General features: G+C 39.7%; 2 non-coding genes across 2 annotated transcripts; both read right to left on the minus strand.

The window, feature by feature from the left end:
• Positions 1–6,738: 6,738 nt before the first annotated feature.
• On the minus strand, positions 6,739–7,039 carry LOC149012296 (signal recognition particle RNA). The gene has a single exon (XR_016174262.1).
• Positions 7,040–9,512: 2,473 nt separating this feature from the next.
• Positions 9,513–9,815, minus strand: LOC149012297 (signal recognition particle RNA). Its single transcript, XR_016174265.1, has one exon.
• Positions 9,816–19,938: the final 10,123 nt, after the last annotated feature.

A 19,938-nucleotide genomic window follows, 5' to 3' on the forward strand; every position in this document is an offset into this window, starting at 1 on the left:
ACGGAGGAGCGGCAGGACGACGATCCCGATGACACACTCCCGCCTAGTCAGACTGGTCGAGATGATGATGATGATGATGGTGGTGGTGGTGGTAGTGGTAGTGGTAGTGGTGGTGGAGGCATTGGAGAGCATCTACATGTTCCATTACCAGAGACACAGCAGCCCCCACCCAGATACACTGGGGAGAGTCATTTCGATCATGCCACCCAGGATTATGATCATGGTGGTGATTATCAGCGTGGTCGTCAATATCCTGATACGAGGCCGAGCCACCATCAGAGGGGGGCTGGCCATGACGGCCAGCAACAGCACGGAGGTGGTGATGATTATGGTAATCCTTGGGATGCGGCGATTGCGTCAATGGGGTCCATGAGCTTGGATGAGTCCGTAGGCTCCACAACAAGTTATTGGCCTACGGGTAATTATGGTGTCCCTCTCCCTCCTTCACATGGACAGTATGATATGGGAATTAGTAACCCCTCTAGTTCTTCGTATCATGGGAGCTATGGTGTCCCTCTCCCTCCTTCACAATCAGAGTCATTCGTACCAACAAGGGCATCTGATGGCATGCGGAACGTTCCTTGGCCCTATTCTCACTTCCCTCAAATTGGAGTTCTCATGGCGGCGGAAGATGACCGCTATAGAACTGCAGTTAATGATTACTTAGACAATTTTCAATATCGTATAAGATGGGATGAGTATGTGAATTTGTTGGGGGGGGGCATCATTGGATACAGTCTGAGTCACAGGAGTTCGATCCACCTAGGCACAGTACTTGGTATTGAGAGTTCCAGATTATATATGGTTGGATGACTCTATGTATTTCAGTATTTGTACAATGAATTGTAGACTTTATATGATTTGGTTTTTATGAGTTTTTAGGTTTTTAGTTTCGGGGCTTTTGTCCATGTACAGTAGGACATGGGTAAATTAAGAACATTAGTTTAGGTAATGTTTTAGGTCAAAATAACACTCCCAATATGTTTATTGGCCTCAAATTAGGCTACACATCAAATTTCAGGTCAAAATGACCTAAAATACCCATCGAAATAGGGGTTCGATTTTTCATCGAACCCCTACCAAAAGTCGGTCGACTTTCGGCGATATGTCGCCCATGTCGCCGTGTCGCCAAGGTCCGACACGGCGACATGGGTTGACATATTGAACCTTGCTTCTATCAAAGTAAACTAAAATAAAAATTTCTTATTAAAAAGAAAAAACTGAAATAAAACTAAGCCTACAACTTTTAAGACATTGATAATGGGCTACTTAAGGAAAGAACATTACAAGCAAGATATAGTTTCTTGATTTATATAAATAGTCCAGCTTGTGTGAACAAGTTCAATAACAAATGAGATTAATTAGAAATTTCATTTGAAAAATTATCTCAATATATGTTGCTTCTAATGTTTAATTCTTGAAGTTCCCCATTATCAGTATCTTGAGAGTGGTAAGTATAAATCGATTTTGGCTTCTTTTTTTTTTTTTAATTTTTAATTTTATTTTTCAAGAAGTTGATTTTATTATTAAGAAGATGATGATAGTTTGGCGGCACAAGTAGTAAATATGAACTAGATAATATGAACCGATTGAAGTTGAAAAAAAAAAAAAAAAAAAAAAAAACTAGCTGGATTAGGAAAATATAGGGTTAACTTGGATAGTTAAACATATCAAGGGAGAAGGAGAGGTGAGAGTTTAGTTTATTGGGGGAAATAGATGTGAAAGTTTTTGTAAGGGAATTTTAGTCAATAGAGTTGAAGTAGAGAGGAATGGCATAAATTTGCTCTAAATTTTAAAATCCTTATTCTCTTTTTTCATTTTTTACCAGGAAATTGTTAGTCCTATATTAAGGGGTGGGGACTATTACATCCTACCTGGAGCATCAAACCTGTGACTTCAACTTCTTCATTAAGAGGTACCGGTCATTATCGACTTAGCAATCCTGCAAATAAAATCCTTCTTTTTCTTATGACTCTGCCAAGTCAAAAACACTTCAACTCTAAATTAAAAATAGAAGGTTGTGGCACTAAAAACTGGTACGTGGAGTCAACTTCCAATGAATGGTTTGGATCCGTGCCGCATGTCCAAATTCCTCATACACGCCCTCCTAGAATTCACATGATTCATTCTCTTCTCTAACATGGGCCCAGTGATGAGTAAACAAAGGTGATTGTTTAATTGGGATCATCTCTTGGGTACTATGGGTTGAAGATACAGTGGTTTGTTATCCTTCCACCGTCAAGAGCGGGAGGTTCTCACTTCTCTGTGAAACCAGCCTAACGCATTACCCTCCATCCCACATGTCCAACTCCTCATACAAGTATCTAGGGAAACCCTTCTGGAGTTTCACATGATTCATCCTCTTCTATAACATGGGCCCATTCATGAAAAAGGTGATTGTTCAATTGGGATCATCTCTTGGGGTACTACAGATTGAAGGTGCATTAGCTTGTTATCCTTCCACTGTCAAGAGCGGGAGGTTCTCGCCACTTTGTGAAACCAGCCTGACCCATTATCCTCCATCCTACATGTCCAAACTCCTCATACACGTATCTAGGGAAACCCTTCTGGAATTTCACATGATTCATCCTCTTCTATAACATGGGCCCATTGATGAGTTTAAAAAGGTGATCGTTCAATTGGGATCATCTCTTGGGGTACTACGGATTGAAGGTGCATTGGCTTGTTATCCTTCCTCCGTCAAGAGTGGGAGGTTCTCGCTGCTCTATGAAACCAGCCTGATGCATTGTCCTCCATCCCCCATGTCCAAATTCCTAATACACATATCTAGCAAAACCTTCCTTGGATTTCACATGATTCAGCCTCTTCTATAACATGGGTTCATTGATGAGTATAAAAAGGTGATCGTTTAGTTGGGATCATCTCTTGGGGTACTGCGTGTTGAAGGTACATTCATGTTATCCTTCCACTGTCAAGAGCAGGAGGCTCTCACTGCTTTATGAAACCAACCTGAGCAACCCCTTGAGCAAAGCACATGTTGTACAGGGTTAGGTTTGAGTTGGGGTCAACCCCTTGAGCAAAGCACCCACGTCCTGAAAAGTACTAGTGGGCGGTTACTTAAGGTGGTTGATTGACCAATCAACCGCCCCAAGCAACCGCTAGGTCTACTTGCAGGATTTTTACCCTAATCTGCCCCCAGTCCCATATATATAGCAAACCCTGACATTTTTACGCATTATTCTATTCGGGATTGTTGCTGTGGATAGTTAGGAGGTAGAGAACACGTGCTGGAAGGTGAGAGAAGCGTAGTTTGTGAAGAAGATCCAATCCTTTGTCAGATTTGCAAGTCAAGCGGAGGTAAGTGATCCCACACTCTCTATATTCTTTTCTCATCCCTTTGAATGGTGTGGATCTACTTCCCCTTAGCTTGGTGGTTAGTTAATTGTGTTTATTCTATTCCCCATCAGTGATTTTGATTAGATCCCATTCCATAATGGATCCTTGCATTCGAATTAAGGATAGATTTAAATGAAGGGGATGATTTGAATATTGAATCATTAGAATTTTAGGGTCTTGTTTCGTGGTTGTGTTGTAGGCTCCTTAAGGACAAAATTCAAATTTAAATCTTTCCGAAATCGGATTAAAATTAAAAGATCAAAAGTCGAAATTTCGGACTTAGAAGTAGTTTGGAACAGGGGCAGTTGCTTGACCGAGCCAACCGCCCCGAGCGACAGGCTGGGTCATAGTAGCTCTGTGAAGTTAGTCTTTGCTCTGATTTGACTCACGTCTTCTATATATTTTTGCAACTTTATATTTAGGTGATCTCTAAGGTTCTTTGGAATTGTTGTGGGTGAGGTCTACTTGCATTTTAGTAAGATTTTACATATTTATAGGTAATGACACATTCTTATATATATATATATATATATATATATATATATATATATATATATATATATATATATATATATATATATATATATATATATATGCGATGATATGCTTTATGATGAATTGTTTAATTCTTACATGTATCATTGCTCTCATAACTTGTTGTAGTTGTATATTTCATTAATTAGTAGTTAAATGTATGCTGCAGATGATGTTTATGTGTACTTTATTACTTTGTGATATATAATGAACGGTTATGCTATAATGGTTGAAGTGATGTAATTATGATGGAAGGGTATCCATTTGGGTATACATGGCTTGGGATATCAGAGGGTTGTGGTATGGGACACATGCTTACTGATGCCCAGCACTATTATGATTGTTGGATGACATATCTAGAGAGTCTAGATTGCTTGGCTTGATACCCATACATGCTGCTACCATTTTTGGTAGGGGAATTGTAGCCGAATGACCCGTGATAATAGTAACGTGACTTTATTTCATCCTACAACGGTAACCAGTCCATGTGGAGATTCAGTAGTCCATTGTTGATCATACATTGGTAGGGTTGCATATGTTAGGATTTAGGCTTATGGATATCCAAGGAGTGGCCGGGAGTTGTGAGGGGTCATGAGAGCATCCGCCCCAACAATATGTGGATGACCATAGGGTTAGAGAATGGAGTCCAATAGCGGTAGCCAGTCTGTGAGGGTTCTCATTCCTAGGTAGGGAAAGATACTGAACCGAGTTGGTTGGTGCCATAGGGAAAGTATCTGGACTACATGTAGTATGTAACCGTATGACCTTGCATTGGATTAGAACCCCGATATGCGCCAATACTTATGCCAATGGTCGTGGTAAGAGAGTGTTGACTTAAACCCCAGCCATGGTTGATTTACGAGGACTGAACCCCTTTACCCGGGATCCTAAAAGAGGTAACTAGTCTGTGAAGGATTAGAGTGACTAGACCTACCAGATGAGGGTTGGTGTTATATTTTAAAGCATGTCAACCATGTAGAGACTTGCATAGTTAGATTCTAGATGCATTCATATATTTGCATAACATTCATTACATATATGCTAACTTTGATATGTTGTCGATATTTATGTGAGAAGTGCTTTCCATACTAAGTTCGTCAGAACTCATTCCTTTTTTTTGTATGTTACATTATATTATACAAATGGGTTTATCGAATCAGGAGAGGTTCTGTATGACTGGAGCAACTCCTGTGAAGAGAATGCAGTACCATCAGTGGGAGACAGAGATGTATGTCATGAAACCTCTTGCGGATGGACGGAGTCCGCTTATAGCACCCATTGACGACAGAAGGAGACAGATCGCTCAGCATTTTGAGAAGTCTTTGGAGCAAAGCTGGAGAGCTCCCTATATTGTTAAAACTGAAGCAAAGGCTATAGCCCAGGAGCGAGTTACTAGAATAAAACTAATTTAGTTTATTTATTGCTTCCGCTGAACTTGATAAATTTTGGAACTTGATTTATTTCATTCTTCTTTTTGATTCATTCCTTTGGACTATTTTGGACTCCTGTAATCCTTTTAAATTAATTATTCGAACTTGTTCTTGCTTATGATTATTATTACTTGCATTTATTATTGACGATAAAACCATGGATCCTGTGATGGATCCCACCCACGGGTTGTCGTGCGGAACCGATACCGGAGGTGGGGTGTGACAACAAAAGCCTCCAAGGATGTCCTTGTTGCACAATGGGGAGAGGTCCATATTACTTAAAGATAAGTTGCCCACAATCAGAGGAGACAGGTGGATGAGACATGATAGGGTTATCTAGGCTCTTAAGAAAATTTGGTGATCCCTAGTTTGAAGGGTCAAAAACAGTAGATGAAGGGGAAGAAGAGAATGGATGAGGGAGGGGGAAGGTAGGAACGAGTAGGGTGGGCCAGATGTCTAGGGAGAAATATGGGCTTGGGTAGGAGGGATTAGAAAGGGCTTAGGTGAAGTGGGAAAAGGGAGTGAGGACTTAGTCCCACTTAAGAGGGAATCATACCTATGATAGTCGGGGTTTGGTTTAGGTTGAGACAAAGTTTGGCATTGGGTTAGAGGCTGGGAGTGGGCTAAGGTGATACGGAAGGAGGGGGATTAAGAGAGGGTGGGTAGTTAGTGATAAGGCCTAAGAAAGTGGTTGTGAGGTTAAGGGATGGGCTCAAACGGGGTGAAGGTGGGGGCCCCATTAGGGAGAGAAGGTTGGATAATTCTTGAGTTAGAGGGGGGCGTTGGTGGCAGGGACCTATTGAGGAGATCGAGTGGTGAAGTAAGTGGTTTGGAGGGATAGAGGTAGGATCTGAATGAAGAAGGAGGTAGGGGATAGAGGAGGTTAGTAAATTATTTATCGCAAGAGAGGTACGCAAGCTAGGGAGGGTTGAGCATATAGGATTGGGACATAGGATGGAAGGCAGGGAAGGATTACAAGAGCTAGTCGTATGTGTTAACTTAGGCAAGAGGGTTTCCATATTAGGCATGGAGGAAGGGACGGGTGGATGAGACATCATGGGGTTATCTAGGCTCTTCAGAAAATTTGGTGATCCCTAGTTTGAATGGTCAAAGACAGTGATTGGCGTTGATGCAGTGGCAACAACATTATCGAGGAAAAATGTGACAACAAAGAGCGTTCAAGCCTAATATTGGGAATATCAGTTGTAAAGGAGGGGTTTGATATCTTACCAATGACAATTGCAATGTTTGATGGTGCAAGCGTCGATTTGAAGCTTTTAGAAGATGTATGGAATTAGCCATGGTTATAGGGCTAGTGAGGGTGTGGAATTAATCATTGCAACATCTGTAGCTAAAAAGTAGGTATCAGGTCAAATGGGCCTTTTTCTACATGTCATGAATTAAGAAGAGATGCAAAAAAGGTGATTGTTTGATTGAGACCATCTATTGGGCACATGGGCTGAGGGAACCTAGATTTGTTATCCTTCCACCATCAAGAGCGAGAGGTTCTCGCTGCTCCGTTAAGCCAGCCTGGCGCATTAGCCTCCACTCTAGGAACCTTGAAGCCTAGGCCTCCACCCAAACTACAAAGTTCAACTCCTAACTTGGAGCAGGCAAACCGGTTGTTACACCTATCAACCCAACCCAACAAGAGTTGAACCAACATTCAATCACCTTAATGTCCCACTTGGTTAAGAGCTCACGCTACTGAGCTCGGCAATTGATTATTGTAGAGCTTAGATTTGTAAAGAGGCAAACATTTTGTGAGTTTTTCGATGTGGGACTAAAAAGCAAAGCATGTGAATTAGAAATCACCTTCTAAATGTTGACCTTGGAAATTGAAACATGAATATTTTACTTTTTTTATAATGACTCACTCGGGACATGAATATTTTATTCTTAACTCGATTGGACTTGAAAGTTATTTCTAAACAATAGCCATTTTTCTGTTAACGATTCTCTAGATTTTTTTTTATACTTTTACTTTAGACTTCCCCATGAACTTATCTAAAAGGTTTCTGATCTTCCTTTTCTTATCCAGTTTTATCTTCTTCCTGGTCTTTTGAGTATTTTATTCTTTTCTCTATTGGATTTAGTAGTTACTATTATTCCAATTCATGATTGTTAAATTTTTTTTTTCCTTTTTGACTTCGCCATGAACTCTTAGGAAGGTTTTTTTTTTTTTTTTTTTTTTTTTTTTTTTTTCAATAAAAATATTTTTTTGTGTTTTAGATGTAATGTAGCTTATAATTTTTTCTCACATACCTCTCCACAACACATTTAAGAGGAATTCACTTATGAGTTTTTTTTGTTCACTTTGGAGAGAGAGAGAGAGAGAGAGAGAGAGAGAGAGAGAGAGAGAGAGAGCTGAATAGAATGGGAAACTGAGATTTTCTTTTTTCTTTTTTCTCTTTTTCTTTTTTATTTGTTTTTTTCTTCCTCTCTAAACCGGTCACGAGAGAGAGGGAGAGAGGGAGGTGAGGCAGCAAAACAGGGGTGGGGGTGGAGATGGAGAAGGCAAACAGAGAGGCGGCCAAGTATTTACAGCTTCTAAAATGCTGAAATCAACTTCCATTAAAGTAAAATAAAATAAATTTTCTGATAAAAAGAAAAAACTGAAATAAAAATCTAAGCCTACAACTATTAAGACGTTGATAACGGGCTACTTAAGGAAAGAACATTATAAGCAAGATATAGTTTCTTGATTTATAAAAAGTGTCCAGCTTGCATGAACAAGTTCAATAACAACATCAGATTAATTAGAAATTTCAAGCGAAAAATTATCTCAATATATGCTGCCTCTAATGTTTAATTCTTGAAGTTCCCCATTATCAATATCTTGAGAGTAGTAAGTATAAATTGATTTCAGCTCTTTTTTTTTTTTTTTTTTTTTTCTTTTCTTCCTTTTTCTTGTTCCTCTTTTTAAGAAGTTGAAAGTAAAAAAAACAGTTGGATTAGGAAAATATAGGGTTAACTTGGATAGTTAAACATATCAAGGGAGAAGGAGAGGTGAGAGTTTAGTTTATTGGGGGGACCAGATGTGAAAGTTTGAGTAAGGGAATTTTAGTCAATAGAGTTGAAGTAGAGAGGAAAGGCATAAGTTTGCTCTTAATTTTAAAATCCTTCTTCTCCCTTTCTTTTCTTTATTTTGTTTGGAAATTATTAGTTCTATATTAAGGGGTGCGGACTATTACATATACTACTAGGAGCATCAAACCTGTGACTTCAACCTCTTCATTAAAAGGTGCCGGTCATTATCGACCTAGCAATCCTTCAAATAAAATCCTTCTTTTTCTTATGACTTTGCCAAGTCAAAAACACTTCAACTCTCAATTAAAAATAGAAGGTTGTGGCACTAAAAACTGGTACATGGAGCCAACATCCAATGAATGGTTTGGATCCGTGCCACATGTCCAAATTCGTCATACACGCCCTCTTGGAATTTCACATGATTCATTCTCTTCTCTAACATTGGCCCATTGATGAGTATAAAAAGGTGATCGTTTAATTGGGATCATCTCTTGGGAACTATGGGTTGAAGATACAGTGGTTTGTTATCCTTCCACCGTCAAGAGCGGGAGGTTCTCACTACTCTATGAAACCAGCCTAATGCATTACCCTCCATCCCACATGTCCAAACTCCTCATACAAGTATCTAGGGAAACCCTTCTAGAATTTCATATGATTCATCCTCTTCTATAACATGGGCCCATTAATGAGTTTAAAAAGGTGATTGTTCAATTGGGTCATCTTTTGGGGTACTACGGATTGAAGGTGCATTAGCTTGTTATCATTCCACATCAAGAGCAGGAGGTTCTCACTACTCTGTGAAACCAGCCTGACCCATTACCCTCCATCCTACATGTCCAAAACCCTCATACATGTATCGAGGGAAACCCTTCTGGAATTTCAAATGATTCATCCTCTTCTATAACATGGGCCCATTCATGACTTTAAAAAGGTGATCGTTCAATTGAGATCATCTCCTGGGGTACTACGGATTGAAGGTGCATTGGCTTGTTATCCTTCCTCCATCAAGAGTGGGAGGTTCTCACTGCTCTGTGAAACTAGCCTGACGCATTGCCCTCCATCCCACATGACCAAACTCCTAATACACGTATCTGGCAAAACCTTCCTTGGATTTCACATGATTCATCCTCTTCTATAACATGGGTTCATGGATGAGTATAAAAAGGTGATCGTTTAATTGGGATCATCTCTTGGGGTACTGTGGGTTGAAGGTATATTGTCCTGTTATCCTTCCACCGTCAAGAGCTGGAGGTTCTCGCTGCTTTATGAAACCAACTTGACACCTTACCCTCCACTTTAGGAACCACAAAACTTATGCTTTCACTCCAGCCACATAGCTCAACTCCCGATTTGGACCAAACAAACCAATTTTAGCACCTTCAAACTCGACTTAACAAGGGTTGAGCCAACGTTCAATCACTTTGAAGCCCCGCTTTGTTACAAGCTCATGTTACAAAGCTTTGCAATTGATGGTTGTAAAGCATAGATCTATGAAGAGGCAAACATTTTGAAAGTTTTTCGATGTAGGACTAAAGATAAAGGCATAGGAATTAGAAATTACTTTTTAAACATTGACTGAAGAGTAAAGCATGGAAGATGATTATTTTATCTTTAAAATTAATTACCTTCTAAATCATGACTCTCAGACATAAATATTTTATTCTCTCTTGATGAATAAATTAATTCATTGACCAAAAAAGGGAAAAAGAGGGGGGGGGGGGGGGGAGAAGGGAAGCCCGCTAAAACAAAGAAAATACATGCTCAACCAAAGGCAATAAGTTTCTCTTGCAACCATCATAGAGAGTGTATACTTTGAACTAAAGGAAAATTGTAAAACTTGGTAAAATAATCTTAGTTTTCCTCTCCCTTCTTTTTCTTTTTCTTTGTTAGAGATTTAAAATCATCAAGAAAATCTCCATAGCTTAAAAACGCCACTTGGTAATACAATTAATTCTCCTGTAACCATCTTGGGCCAAGACATACGAAATGGTAGGGGTTTCAATCACAGATGTAACAACCCCGTAATTCTAACCTGGGATCCATATTGCAGGTCCGATAATGTGAAACCCAGCCCTAACCTTAACCCGGATACTCTTTGATTGTAGGTCTAAAGACCCGAAGTAGAAGTGAAAGTCAACTATGGGCCATATTGGTAGAAGATATAGTGTTCGACTCCGAACCTATGGAGATTGAAGATGATGCCCCATACTTGAAGACAGTGTTAGATATAGAGAAGAGACTGCACCTTGATGAAGAGAAGATTAGTTGATGACCTTAGAGCTTGGTGGGATATGATTTAAAGCCATTTTTTCCATGCTAGGTATGTTATAGAATATGTGTTTAAAGTTTCGTTTGATTCCAAGTAGTGGAAGACCCTCAAATCCATGTCTTTGGCTTTGCTGTCAGCCTGGGTCAAGTGTTTGGGTCGACTGGGCCATGCTACCCAGCCAATCGACCCAGAGATGCTGAACTCGAACAGAATCTTCTGTTCTGAGTATCTTGCTATATATACCCCATGACTTCGTGATTTTAGTATCCCTAGCCTCCATAACACTTAGAGAACGAAGGGAAACCATCTCCAAGCCTCCAAGAGTGAAGAAGAAGACCTAATCTTGCAATCTTGCAAACTCTCTCTCTTGTTCTTCAATTAAAGGTTAGTAATCTATCTTTTATGTTAATGATTTATTCTTTCCATGATCACTCTCATCTCTGAACTGAGATTATGATGAAGATGCTGCAACCTTGTAGTCATATCTTTACAATCTCTTTTCATTCTCTTGTACTATGATCATCTCATTCATTCTTGACATGATTATTATGATTTCTTCTTAAACTATGATAATATTCCTATTTTGATTCATTCTAGCATTATAGATGCTTCTCTATGATTATTCATACCTTTGATCTACTGTGTTCTTGTACTAGAATGAGATCTAATCATCTCTAGTTCATCTCTTTAATTCATAGCATGTTTCCAATGAAAACTATGATTTTTACCAAAATAGAAACTATGATTCTAATTTAGTAAGTAATGTTTTAATGGTGGTTTGATGTCTAAATTATGCTTTTTAGTCTTAGATTACTGTGTTAGACAATCCCTCCAAGTTTCATCGCATTCCGGTTTGTGTAGCATAGGTTTCGGATCAAGATTCTCTTTTTATTTTCGGATTTGCTCTTGGGCAGATTGCCTGGGTCGACTGGAGCATTCAACCTAGCCAATCAACCCGCAAGAACAGAATCTGTTTTCTTCGTCCGATTCGATTCGATTCATGCTTATTCTTTTAGGACTACTTCCTAATGATTGTGTGATGCTATTCTAGGGTTTATTTGCTAACTTTGGATTCATCCTCTTGTTCGTCTAGAATACCTTCGAATCTATTTAAGGTAAGGAAAGTTGTTACCATATTAACATAGATTTGCATAGATTTAGTTTCTAAATTGGGAACTACTTAGATTTGCTACTGTTATGTTAGTTTCTATTATGATATGAATGCTGCAAGTAAATTACGATTTTATTTCCTTATGTACTTGATTATGTATGAATACTTACTCATGTATGTTTCTTATTTATTTAAGCTTGTCTTATTATACTCTTTCATATGATGAGATATTTGTCGTGGATGATATGACTGAATTATGATGTTGATTGCTTAGGTATGATTCGGGATTGGGGAATGTCCTTTTGACATTTCTGTCCTTGGACCTCATTGGGAGTGGTATGAGATATTTCCAATGTTGCCCTTTGACACTTTCCTGAATTATTGGTTTTCATACCTAGGACTTGTCTAGCAGTGTTTGGCTAGGTTATACCCTTGTTATATCAGACCCGATTCGAAAGGGTATTGAGACCGAACGACCCGTGGTAGCAATGGGGATTCATGGGTGCTCAAGACCGGTGAGTTATATCCGTGAGGGGACATGAATCACATTGTGGGGACAATTTATGGGTAGAGTTGCATATGGATAGACTTGGGCTCATGGGCATTCAAGACCGGTAACCAACCCGTGAGAAGACATGAGAGCTTCCCGTTTACTGTGTGGATGACCTATAGGGTTGATGAGTCTGTAGTCCGAGTTGGTTGTAGCCATAGGATACGCTGACTCTAGTGTGAAGGATACCGAAAAGGATCGCCAGGGGCGAGGAATGGACGTATCTGGATCTGAGTTGATATGACTAAGTAGAAGACTTGCATTGGGCTAGGCTTTACCTTGACATGCGCCAATACTTAGACCAAACGGTGATGTGAGAGAGAGGTGACTTAACCCCTAACCATGGATTGTCCAAGATGGATGAAGGACCCTTTGCCAACCGGCATTGTGTGATGAGACCTACCCAAAGAAGTATGGTGCTATGACTTAAAGCATGTCTGCCTATAGAGACCAGCATACATAGAGTTAGACTCATACATGCATTGTTGTCTCATATCATATCACTTATTGCTTTGTTGTGATACTATGTTATTTATGCTATTATGGAATAACTTGCCTTGCTGAGTTTCTTTTGAAACTCACTCCTTTTTGTACAATATCTTTTGTTAGACTATTCTACAGGTTTTGATGGCTATGAAGCGCAATATGAGGAAGCGCAAGATGAAGAAGCGTACCATACGCAAAGTGTTGGCGATTACGAAGATTACTGTGAGGATCCCTCGAGTGGTCTCTCTTGTTACCAGGATTAGCCCTACTGTGGAGTGGGAGCGTCTGAGCATAATCGATGAAGTTTATGTTTATGAGGACATCCTTTATAAAGTAGAAAAGACTCTAGTTTAGTTAGATTATATCTTTCTTTCTTGTCTTTAGAATCAGTTGTAATCACATTTGATTTTCGAACTACATTCCGCTGTACTCATGGAGTGAGATTCCTCCTCACTCTACTTTTGATTTATATATCTATTGGTATCTTTTCCACACTCTGATGATTATCTCGTTACTTATCTATGATTCATTTGAATAATATTGTTAACATTGATTTAATCTTGTTCTTGATTATATTGTTGTGAATGTGGGAGGATGATTTCACTAACTACTGGATCTTGTGGACTGTGGATCACACACTCTGGTATGCCAGATAGGGTACTGACTGGGTGGATGTGACAAATTGGTATCAGAGCCCACAGTTCCAAGTGAAATCCTAACGACAGAAACAATGATAGAACATTCCCGAGTCATAAATCCAAAAGTGACTCAAGTATTCTTAGAAGTGAATAATAGAACACTTGAATTAGAAACTTAAAAGTGAAGAATAATATACTCTGAATAATACACAATAATTTTGATTGAACAAACATCACTTAACACAACAAACGGAAATGCATAATGTACAATAAGATGGTGAAACAAAAGCGAACTTCATTAATTCTAGGAAAGTTCTACAACAAGTTACATTTGAGAAACATAAAAGGAAATCCTAGTACAATCTATCTAAGACTACTGTCTCTACTCTCTCAGTACTCTAACATCCTCTACAACCTGAGTCAACTGTGACTCCATCCTCTCCTGTCTCGCCTCAATCCTCCCTAACATGGAAGTCATAGAGCGCATCTGTGCACATAGCTCCGCAGTCTCTGGAACTGTTAGTAAAGGGCCTCTGGTCTCAAAGTGTGATGATGTGGAAATATCCTGATGACCTTGATCTGTCTCACGCATCTCAAAGTCATCTCTGCCCTGGTCATCTGTATTTGGACCCGCATCATGATCACCATCATCTGGCTCATCATCATCCTCATCAGTCTCGGGACCATCCTCATCATCTGACCTCTCGGTCTGAGTAATCTGCATCTGCCGAATAGTCCTGGTCCCGATGGCATAGCCAAGCAATCGTCTCTGCATCGGTGTATCCTCCAGTCTCACGCCGAAATGCCGGAACATAAGTGTGAGTAGACGACCGAAACAAAGGTTCCGTACGCCCGGTGACGTCACGACCTCTAACATGACGTTCTGGATGATGAAGGAAAGATCAATCTCGAAACCCTGATATATGCGGTAAATCAGTAGAGCATCCATCACTGATACTCTCTCGTGATGCCCCACCTTTGGGATGATGTTGCGACCCACAATGCGACCAATGATTCTAGCCGAATCTGTCATCTGTGCACTAGTCCGTGGTGTATAGCATCTGTCATCTCTCCAAAGTGTGATGCAAACCTCAAGCAGCTCATGTGGTAATAGGAAAGCATCTATCTCTGCCCCAGTCGGTATCCATACACACTCATGAGGATAGTGTGGTACTCTGAAGATCTCTGCCAGTGTGCTAGTAGAAAATCGAATCCGTGTCTCTCGAACTCGACTCTCTAGGATCAACTCGAATGGACCTCGTCTCCGACCCTCCTCGACTGATGTAAGGTTGCTGTAGAACAACCTCACTAAATCCGGGTAGACTGGAAGATCCTCAGTGAAAAGATGCGTCCACTCCATCGAATCGAATCTCTGACGGATCTGAAATGTGGTAAGTTGTCATAGCCTGAGTAATCTGCCATACTCAATGCGGCACCGTTCAAAGAAGGCCTCATATAAGTACTCCGCTCGGGGTGTACTGAATAAGTCTCTGCGGTTGACTACATCTCTCGGCTCCAAAAGTGGAACCTGACCTCTAGCTCTACCTCTGCCTCTCCTCCCACCCATCTGTCATCCGCGAGGAGGCATGATGTCTGAATAGTTGTAAAGAAGACAAGAAGAGATTTGACATTAGTAGAATTTCAAAAATTCAGCATGAAGGGTATTTTTGTAATTTTTTAAAAATTTTCAATTTTGGCAAAATTTCAGTTTGAGCATACTAGCATGTACACGGTACTTAGAATAGTGTGTTAGCATGTTTTATTGGAGAAAAACATATCAACTTGATGGATTAAAGGACAAAATTCAGCAAGCATAGAAAGGGGGAAAAATTCTCAAATTAGGTCAAAATGCGATTTTTGAAGTTTGGAATTGGCTTAATCGATTTAGATACGCATGTTCTTCATATCATTGCAAGTATGTAGGAATTGATTTGAAGGCGAAACTCTTTGTGGTTTGAAAATGAGAGAAGATTTTCAAAAGAAGGTTTTTGGTTGAGAAATCGTTAGCAAGAAACCATGAAATCGATAGCAAGCGTTGTAAAGACATGGCATTGTAGTAAGATCACCTAGAACACATTCCTATATGTTCCTAGACATGTTTCCTAGCAATCCTAACGAGTAAATCATGATATTTGGAAGATTACATTTCAGTTTTGAAGTTGTAAAGCAAGGAAAAGAGGAATTTTACCTTAGATGATGTTGCAAGAATGTTGGAGACTTGTTCTTGAAGTTAAATGGACTAGAATGACTCTTGAAGACCTTAGAGAACCTTGCCCTAGAGCTCTCCCACGAAGCCTTGTGTTTTGAAGTAAGTATGAAATGAAAAAATGTGATTTTTAAGGTGTTTTTCGCGCACTGTTTGCGTGGGTCGAGTGGAAGACTCGACCCAGCCACTCGACCCAAGGAGAAAAATTCGAAGTTTTGGGATAATTTTGGGATTTTGATATATAATTCTTGGGTGACTTTTTGATGATTAAAATGATGATTTTTAGTCTTATTTGGATATGCTAAGACTAAGGTTAAGTGGTTATTGATGGTATATTGGAAATTTTCGGTGTTTTTGACTTACTTTAATTTTTGCAGAATGGTTGTGCTAAGGAATCGCAATATTGGTTCTAATAGTACTGAAAATGAGGAAAAAGTGTTTCATGAAGATACTACTAATGGTAGCATTGGTCAACGTACTAATGTGAATGGTGATAATACGACCGGTATACCTAATGCTCTGGAAGTGAATAGTTTTCGTGATATTGCCAACATCATGGGCAACATCATGCAGCAGCAGTCGAATCAGTTCAACCAGATGATGACGGGTTTCATGACTCTTCATACTGAGACTCGTACTGGTGTGAATGGAACTCCTCTTACCGCAGTCCCTAATGCGGAAAGGTTAGCTGGAACTCCTCATACTCGTCTGATGGAAAGTTTTCTGAAGATGCAAGTGCCTTCTTTCACTGGTGTTACTAAGGACACTTTGTTTCCTAACAAGTGGCTGAGGGAATTAAAGAAAGCATTCCGTCACTTGCAGTGTTCTGAAGCACAGAAGATCTTGTTTGCCAAACAGAAGCTTCAGCAAGAAGCAGATGCTAGGTGGACCTCCACTAGTCCTATTTTGGAAACCTTGCATGTTGGTGGATTAACCTGGGAAATTTTCAAGTATGCATTTTGTAAGAACTATTTCTTTGAAGCAGTGATTGACGCTAAGGAAGCTGAGTTCATGGCCCTTACTCAAGAACCTTTGTCTGTGTTGGAATATCAACAGAAGTTTGAGGAATTATTTTACTTTGCCCCTGATTCTGTAAGACCTGATTGTGCCAAGGCAAAGAAGTTTTTCAAGGGATTGCATCCTGCAATCAAGGCTTATCTGACTGTGATTTCGATTGAGAACTACGCTTAGGTAGTTCAAGTTTCGAAGAAGATTGAAGAAACTGAGAAGGAAAGTGCACGTGTGCAAAGGACGTGGCAGCCAAGGAACAATGGTTTGGTTGACCGTTCGGAAAGAAGATTCATTAGGCCTACACCGTATCCTACTCCTAGTTTTCAGCCTAGAAGTGTGAGCCAAAATTCTAGTTTTGCACTAGCTGGACAGCAGCGTCAATTCAGTGGGAACATGCCAATTGCGAATGTTCCAAGTGCTAAGCCAGTGAGTGTGAACCCTCGACCTATGGGTCTGAAGCCTCCAGTAGTAGTACCTCCAGTTGGACCGCCGGTTTGTTTCTTTTGTAAGCAGCCCGGTCATTTTGCTCGTACTTGTCCCAAGAAGCCTAATCAGCCCTATGCTCCTGTAGCGAAGAGTGTATCTGCCCTTGTTCCTGGAAAAGTGTTTAGTATATCTGGTACTGAACACGATGCAAGTCATGAAGTTGTGACAGGTACTTTGTTAATCGCTTATATTCATGCATTTGTATTGTTTGATACGGGTGCATCTCATTCGTTCATTTCGTCTGCATTCATTAGGAAGACTGACTTGTTACCTAAGAGTTTGTCTAGTTGTGTAATGATTAGTACTCCTACTAGATCAGTTGTGAAACTAGATAAAGTGATAGAAGATTGTCCCATTATGATTTGCGAGAAGAAATTGAAAGTTGATTTAGTGATTCTTGACATGAAAGATTTTGATGTTATTCTTGCAATTGATTGGTTGACAGCCCATAAGGCTGTAATTGTTTGTTCTTCGAGGAAAATTCAATTTCAGATTAGTAGTAATTCAGCCTTTGAGTTTCAAGGTGATAAAGGAAGAGTTAGTAAGAAGACTTTGTCTGCTTTGATGCAAGTTTGTGCATTAGTGGAAAGTGCTATAGCTGAAAGTGAAGTTAAGGAAGTGAAGAAGTTGAAGTTGTTTGTGATTTCAAGGATGTCTTTCTGGATGATTTATCAGGATTACCTCCGGATAGAGAGTTGGAATTTCCGATTGAATTAATTCCAGGAGCCGCTCCGGTATCTAAAGCTCCATATAGAATGGCGCCTACCGAGTTGAAAGAACTACAAGACCAGCTGAATGAACTCTCAGATAAAGGTTATATACAGCCTAGTGTATCGCCTTGGGGAGCCCTAGTTTTGTTTGTTAAGAAGAAGGATGGTAGTATGCGTATGTGCATTGATTACCGTGAGTTGAACAAATTGACCATTAAGAATAGGTATCCGCTGCCTCGGATTGATGATCTTTTTGACCAATTAAGAGGTGCAGCAGTGTTCTCGAAGATTGATTTGAGATCCGGATATCATCAGTTGAAGGTGAAAGCTAGTGACCTTTGTAAGACAGCTTATAGGACAAGATATGGTCATTTTGAGTTTAAAGTTATGCCTTTCGGTTTGACTAATGCTCCTGTTGTGTTTATGGACTTGATGAATCAAGTATTTCATGATGTGTTAGATAAGTTCGTTATTGTCTTTATCGATGACATTTTGATTTACTCAAAGAGCGAAGAAGAGCATCGGAAGCATCTTGGTTTTACTTTGCAAAGACTAAGAGAGAAGAAGTTGTATGTTAAGTTTAGTAAGTGTGATTTCTGGCATCCAAGAGTGGTATTTCTTGGTCAAGTTGTTTCAGCCAAAGGTATTTGTGTCGATCCCGACAAGGTTAAGACTGTTGCCGAGTGGGAAAGACCGAAGACGATGTCAGAAATAAGAAGTTTCTTAAGTTTGGCTGGTTATTATAGGAGATTTATCGAGAACTTTTCTAAGTTGGCTACTCCTATGAAATCGGATTAAAATTAGGAGATCAAAAGTCGAAAGTTCAGACTTAGAAGTAGTCTGGAACAGGGGCGGTCGCTTGACCCAGCCAACCACCCCAAGCAACACGCTGAGTCTTAGTAGCTCTGTGAAGTTGGTCTTTGCTTTGATTTGACTCATGTCTTCTATATATTTTTGCAACTCTATATTTAGGTGATCTCTGAGGTTCTCTAGAATTGTTGTGGGTGAGGTATACTTGCATTTTAGTAAGCTTTTACATATTTATAGGTAAAGACACATTCTTATATATATATGTGATGATATGTTTTATGATGAATTGTTTAATTGTTACATGTATCATTGCTCTTATAACTTGTTGTAGTTGTATATTTCATTAATTAGTAGTTGAATGTATGCTGCGGATGATGTTATGTGTAGTTTATTACTTTGTGATATAGAATGAATGGTTATGCTATAATGGTTGATGAAGTGATGTAATTATGATGGAAGGGTATCGATTGCTTGGGATATCAGAGGGTTGTGGTATGAGACACATGCTTACTGATGCCTAGCACTACTATGATTGTTGGATGACATATCTAGGGAGTCTAGATTGCATGGCTAGGTACCCATACATGCTACTACTATTTCGGTAAGGGAATTGAAGCCGAATGACCTGTGATAATAGTAACATGACTTTGTTTCATCCTACAGTGGTAACCAGTCCATGCGGAGATTCAGTAGTCCACTATTGATCATGCATTGGTAGGGTTGCATATGTTAGGGTTTGGGTTTATAGATATCCAGGGAGTGGCCGGAAGTCGTGAGGGGTCATGAGAGCATACACCCCAATAATATGTGGATGACCATAGGGTTAGGGAATGGAGTCTAACAGCGGTAGCCAATTCGTGAGAGTCCTCATTCCTAAGTAGGGAAAAATACTGAACCGAGTTTGTTGGTGCCATAGGGGAAGTATCTGGACTGCATGTAGTATGTTACCGTATGACTTTGCATTGGATTAGAACCCCAATATGCGCCAGTACTTATGCCAATGGTCGTGGTAAGAGAGTGTTGACCTAAACCCCCATCCATGGTTGATTTACGAGGACTAAACCCCTTTACTCGGGATCCTAAAAGAGGTTACCAGTCTATGAAGGATCAAAGTGACTAGACCTACCCAGAGGAGGGCTGGTGTTATATCTTAAAGCATGTCAACCATGTAGAGACTTGCATAGTTAGATTCTAGATGCATTCATATATTTGCATAATATTCATTACATATATGGCAAATAACAATCATTACATATATGCTTACTTTGATCTATTGTCGATATGTATATGAGAAGGAGAGGTTCCGTATG

The sequence above is a fragment of the Hakea prostrata genome, chromosome 6 (assembly GCF_041222555.1).
Source record: "Hakea prostrata isolate BN-2017 chromosome 6, UWA_Hpros_2, whole genome shotgun sequence".
Taxonomy (NCBI): domain Eukaryota; kingdom Viridiplantae; phylum Streptophyta; class Magnoliopsida; order Proteales; family Proteaceae; genus Hakea; species Hakea prostrata.